Below are 6,921 nucleotides of genomic sequence, written 5' to 3' on the forward strand. Positions count from 1 at the left end.
TGAAAGATATCAAAAAGTGGCCAACTAGTAAAATGTTGTTGATATCCTGATAAACATTTTACTAGTTAACTACTTTTTGATATCTTTCAAAAGAAGTGAGATATATAGGCTCAAAGTGGACGATCCGGGTGTCGTTCTATTAGAGGTTTTACGGTATATATATATATATATAAACCTATGAACCACAAATCCTAAAAACCATAGAAATCCATGAGCCCAAAATACGACTTTTTTGATGATGATTGTTTTTCATAATCTAAAAATATTCTTAGATTATTTTCTCCTTTTTGTTGGGATTTGGATGACCTTGTTTATTTAAAGTCTTAAATCTCTAAAAAATATTCTAAAAACTAGATGGCTAACATTCCTTGCTCAGACTTCCTTGATTTAAGGAACATCCGAAAAAAATTGTTTTCTGTGACGTGAAAATTCCATTAATCAGAATTCCGGAAATGGAAAAAAATGAAAAGATGTGACGATTTTAATTTGGTCACAGTTTTACAATTTTCAGAGAACAGAAATGAAAAAAATGAAAATTATTTTTGCCACTTTTTGAAATTTATGAAACATTTGAAAAATGAAAAAATCTGGGAAACTTTTGAATCTGGAAGTTTTTGAATTTCATAATTTTTTTTTTTTTTGATTTTCCGGGGTTTTGTTGTTTATGTTATCTAGATTTTTCATATTCTTCTGGATTCAGGATTTATAAAATTGTGAACTGCTGGGTTTATTTTTTCTCCTCAAATTTAAAATTTCCGAAATACTGAAAGTCCGAATTTTGCCTGAAATTGTCTGAATTTTGAACTTGTCTGAAAATCTGAAAGTCAACTCAAAACACACATTTTTTTCAATTTAGAATGTTTTTATTCACATTTCTTCGATACAAAAATATACAAAAAAAGAGATCACAAAATTTTGAAAAAATATGGCAATTATCCGTATGAGAATCGACTCGTAATTTGGCCATGAAATAGGTATACTGCAGTTTTTGGATTACTGTAGACTCCAGATTACTGTAGAAGAGGATTACTTTATCTTTTCGGTTGCTGTGGTGGGATTACTGTAGATTCAGAATCCGACGTCTTCTGAAGGCGAGACGATGACGATGGAAGCGTTGAAGGTCGGCTGGATTATTCATAGTTTCTTGATGAATATGGAACATTTTTAGTGCTGAGCAATGAGCAATAAAAGCAGAGAGTTCTGAATTGGAACGTCTTCTTTTGCGTTTTTTTATATCCCTCGCTGCTCCTTGAAGCTCCGCCCCCTTTTTCTCCGGAGACTCCGCCCACTTTCTGTCCGATGAGCAATCAGAGAAAAATACGATAAACAAGACGGATTAGAATCGAAAAGGAGCACTTTTGATGAAAAGAAAATGAATTAAATAATGGGATTTGTATTTACTTTTTTGAATTGGTAGGGAATATGAAAAATGATGGGAGGTTTTAAAGATCGGAAGATCTTGAGAGGTCAAGAATTCAAAATTTCGGGTAATTCAGAAATTCAGAAATCCGGAAGTTCAGAGATTCAGAAACCCAGAAATTCAGAAATCCAGAAATCCAGAAATTCAGAAAATCAGAAATTCAGAAATTCAGAAATTCAGAAATTCAGAAATCCAGAAATTCAGAAATTCAGAAATTCAGAAATTCAGAAATTCAGAAATTCAGAAATTCAGAAATTCAGAAATTCAGAAACTCAGAAATTCAGAAATTCAGAAATTCAGAAATTCAGAAATTCAGAAATTCAGAAATTCAGAAATTCAGAAATTCAGAAATTCAGAAGTTCAGAAATTCAGAAATTCAGAAATTCAGAAATTCAGAAATTCAGAAGTTCAGAAATTCAGAAATTCAGAAATCCAGAGATTCAGAAATTCAGAAATTCAGAAATTCAGAAATTCAGAAGTTCAGAAATTCAGAAATTCAGAAATTCAGAAATCCAGAAATCCAGAAATTCAGAAAATCAGAAATTCAGAAATTCAGAAATTCAGAAATCCAGAAATTCAGAAATTCAGAAATTCAGAAATTCAGAAATTCAGAAATTTGTGAAAAATTCAATTTTTTCAGATTTACAGAAACTCTAAAATGTTTCAATTTTCAAAAATTTATAAATTTATAGATTTTTTCATATTTTAAGATCAGATTTTCAGATCACCCTGGCTTTCCAGGTTCTGAAATTTCAGATTTTTAAGATTTTCAGAATTCCGGAAATAAAATTTTTAATGGAACAAAAATCACAAACCAGGAAATAAAATTTACAATTCAAAATATTCTTAGATTTCCAGAATTCATCAATAAGGCGTTTTAACATTCTACACAATCGTAGGAAATAAAATAAAAATCCGGTTCCCCTTTCTTCGAATTGAAAGAAATGTCTGAAAATTAAAAAATCTGAAAATCCTTTGAAAAATCAAGAATTATAGTAGTAGAGGGTGGTGGATTTTCAGATGTGTTGAAAACAAATCCAGATTATCGTTTTTCAAAATCCGCCGTAAAATTTTTTACGATCATCTTTTTGTCTGAAAATCGCTGAAAATGACAAAAAAAGTTTATAGATTTTTCATTCTGAGGTGTCTGAAACTCCAAAATTCCAGATATTTTCTTCCAGTTATATTATATTTCTTCCAGTTATATTTTCTTCCAGTAATATTTTCTTCCAGTTTTGCTGAAAATGATGCGTGGCTTTTAGGATTTTCAGATATACCAATTTTCAGTACTAAAAGGTGTCAATAACTGGTTTAGGTCCAAAAATTCCAGATTATATTCTTAAAATGCCCAAAACCTGAGACAAGGTGTCCTGGATGAGGTCGTTTTGACGTATTGTTTTGGCTGACTGGGATACTGTACTTTTCAATAGATATAAAAAAACGCCCAACTGCTAAAATAACTGCTAAAATCACCAATGACCACTTTTAAGAGTTTCAGAGCTGATCTTTAAGCCGGAAATCGTCATTTTCTGTTTTCAAATACCAAATACATTCCCTGTTTCCGGTTTAGCTATTGCTCATTTCCAAAATAAAAATTTAAAAAAAAACCAAAAAATTGAGGAAAAAAATTCAAAAACACTAATTATACGATTCGCTTCAGACGCGCCTGACGACACCAAATTATGCATGTACTGTTCGAATAATTTTGAACAGATGAGCTTCAAATTTTCCAAAAACATGAATTATCGTCAAAATTTGGAAAAAGACCCCAGAAAATTTTGACGTAGAACTCGGAACTGTGGTGCTAAAAGAGTGTTCTTGAGATACATTTTTTTTAAAACGCTGATAACTTTTTTAGAAAAAAAATATATCGAAAAAATGTCAATTGACAAAACTTGTGAAATTTTAAGACAAATATTTTGTAGTTGACCATCGTTTGATATCTCGAATCATTAAGGCTATCATTACTAATAACATTCACCAAATTCTGTATGTCCGGATGTATGTCGCGAGCCTGTTCACCCATTCAAAGTTAACCGATCGAGCTGAAACCTGGACAGATAGATCAGAAATGTGTCTTGGTTGATGCCCGAACGTTTCGTTTTTCGAGATTCTGGTTTTGAAGTCTTCTGGAGACGTTCCTTCGTTTCACCACAGTGAAAGGTGGAGGGCAGGGAGGACGGGGGAGAAGGGAGGGAGTGGAAAGCCTACACATTGTGAAACTATGAATGTCTCAATTTCCTAAACCTCGAAAAAGTATTCTTTGTGAGATAACGGGTACTGTAAGCGAAGCCCAGGAGGTTTAGCTCCAGAGGGGCGTAAACCGACTGGTTTAAATTCTTCTGACGAAAATTCGAATTTTCGATATTTCTAAAAATCGACTTTTTGGTCAAAATTTAGGTACTTAAATCAGTTTCAGCTCATTGAGGGCTTCAAAATGAGTTTGAACACAATACATTCGTTGAAAACCCCACGAAATGAAGCTACAGTAATCCAAAAATAATTTTAAAACAATGGAGAATGGGGGAAGAGTTAACATCATTTTTAAGCTCTTAATAAGCTAAAATTGAAAGCGAATTCAAAGTTTTTATATTCCAGAAAAAAAAATTTTAAATCGATAAGCGGCAAACCGAAAACCTGTATTAGAAGAGCCCGCCCTTCTATTAAAGGCCCCTTTTCAAAATCGTAACTATAAAAACATTGTCAACTGATTACTCATTTTTAAATTACAGTAATCCAAATAATCGGGGTTTTCAACTTGTCAAAGTAATGCGTCACATGCTAATCGTAGTCCGACGTCCGAAATTTTAATTTAAAAAATTTCAAATCGGAAAAAATTGAAATTAGCAAGCAGGATTTGTTTCGACAAATCTCATAAACCACCACCCTCTACTAATATTCTGGGTGAAATTTAGATAGTAAAAAATCTTTAGAGTGAAAATAATCCAAAAAAAGGGATTTTGAAAAACTTTCACCCAGAAAAAAATGGGACAATTTTAGAATTGCGGAATTTTTCAGCTTTTTGAAGTTCTAAAAAAAATTCAGATACTGCTTTGATTTTTAGGTTTTTAAGATTTTCATGCATTTTTAAGCTACTGTATCTTAAAACCTAAAATAGCTATCAAAATTGTGTTCACTAACAAAATGTGTAAAATTTCAAGTAAAATATTTTTGTAGTTAAGCACTTTTTGATATCTAAACTCTCAAAAAAGTTATAGTCATTTGAAAAGTACAGTAACCCTTTTCCGGATAATCGGATCTCATATCTTGCCAAAACAATGCGTCAAATGCTAATCATATGTAGTTTGAAGCTAAAAATTTTGAGTCAAAAATTAGAAGCGGATTTTGCAAATAATAATCTGGAATTTTTTCCAAAAAATCTCATAAACCGCCACCCGCTCTGATTCTTGATGAAATTTAGATACTAAAGAGAATTTGGGTACAAAAAATTGGAAAAAGGGAAATGGCAGAATTTCATAATACTGTAACTTCTAAAAAATTTGAAAATTTCAAAAAATTGGGAAGCCCTACTTTTCAGATATTTTTCCATACAGTTCCATACGTTGATTTTCAGATTTTTCAAATTTTCATGCATTTTTAAACTACTGTATCTCAAAAACTAAAAAAAGTATCGAAAAAATTTCAACAAACAAAATTTGTAATATTTCAAGACAAATATTTTTGCAGTTGGGCGTTTTTTTGATTATAAAAAAATTCTAGACATTTGAAAACTACAGTATCCCAGTCAGCCAAAACAATACGTCAAAACGACCTCATCCAGGACACCTTGTCTCAGATTTTGGGCATTTTAAGAATATAATCTGGAATTTTTTGAAAATCTGGAATACCTACACCAGTTATTGACACCTTTTAGTACTGAAAATTGGTATATCTGAAAATCCTATAAGCCACACATTATTTTCAGCAAAACTGGAAGAAAATGTCTGGAATTTTGGAGTTTCTGACACCTCAAAATCAAAAATCTATACACTTTTTTTGTCATTTTCAGCGATTTTCAGACAAAAATATGATCGTAAAAAATTTTACGGCGGATTTTGAAAAACGATAATCTGGATTTGTTTTCAACACATCTGAAAATCCACCACCTTCTACTACTATAATTCTTGATTTTTAAAAGGATTTTCAGATTTTTTAATTTTCAGACATTTCTTTCAATTCGAAGAAAGGGGTAACGGATTTTTATTTTATTTCCTACGATTGTGTAGAATGTTAAAACGTCTTATTGATGAATTCTGGAAATCTAAGAATATTTTGAATTGTAAATTCTATTTCCTGGTTTGAAAATCTGGAATTTTTTGGAACAAAAATAAAAATTTTAATGTCAAAAAAGTCAAATTGCACCTCAAAATCAAAAATCTATACACTTTTTTTGTCATTTTCAGCGATTTTCAGCCAAAAAAAATTGGGGAAATGGCAACATTTTCTAGTCGAAACCCATAATTTGAATATAGTTTTCCTTTTTAGGAGAAAAATTCTATAAATCTAAAAAAATAAATTTTGAAAAACTAGCAAAAATCGGGGAATGAAAATCTGATTTTTTTTTCTGAAATTTCTAGAAATTGGCGGCAGGGAAAAACTTCATTTTTCGAAAAGTAAAAAGTTTCAAAAGTTCGTTGAAAAATAGAAAAAAAAGAGATCAGGAATACCGTAAACACTCTAATATCACGCCACCCGAATCGTCAAATTTGAGCCTATATATCTCATTTTCTATGAGAGATATCAAAAAGTGGTTGACTAATAAAACAGTGCTGATATCATGATAAACATTTCATCAGTTGATTACTTTTTGATATCTTTCAAAAGAAGTGAAGTATATATGCTCAAAGTAGACGGTCAGGATGTCTATTAGAGGTTTTACGGTAATTTGTGTATAGCGGTTATTCTGAGTTCTGAAATTTTAAAATAAATCTTAAATTTCTAGAAATTGGCGGCAGGGAAAAGCTTCATTTTTTGAAAAGTAAAAAGTTTCAAAAGTTCGTTGAAAAATGGAAAAAAATGGACAAATCAATTTGGGGACAAAGTAAAAGAGAGATCAAAAATATATAATTTGTTTTGGGCAGAAAATACCGTAAAACCTGTAGTACAAGGGCCTTTCTTTTACAGGGGGGCCCTTCAATTAGAGTTAGCCCTTCTATTTTTCGGTCCAGTTTTTTTCCGAAAATTTGCATTGAAAAATTCGATGAAGTTTCGTTCGAAATTCATGGAAATCTGCCAATTTGACCAAAATTTAGCAAGATTTTTATCGAAAAATCGAGTTTCAACAAATTTCTATTAAATTGTGGAGTTCCCGGAATATTTTTCACTTAAAAAGTACGGAAACTTTCATATTTCAATACACATTTTGAAGGGGGCCCTTCTAATACAGGTTTTACGGTAGTGCAGAAATAAATTTTAAAAAAGCTTAAGAAAAGAAAATTGAAAGATTTCAGGCAGAAATTTTGAATGATTTGAAATTCAAAAATTCGAAAAATTGGAATTTT

The sequence above is a fragment of the Caenorhabditis briggsae genome (genome assembly GCF_000004555.2).
Source record: "Caenorhabditis briggsae complete genome, chrII, whole genome shotgun sequence".
NCBI lineage: Eukaryota > Metazoa > Nematoda > Chromadorea > Rhabditida > Rhabditidae > Caenorhabditis > Caenorhabditis briggsae.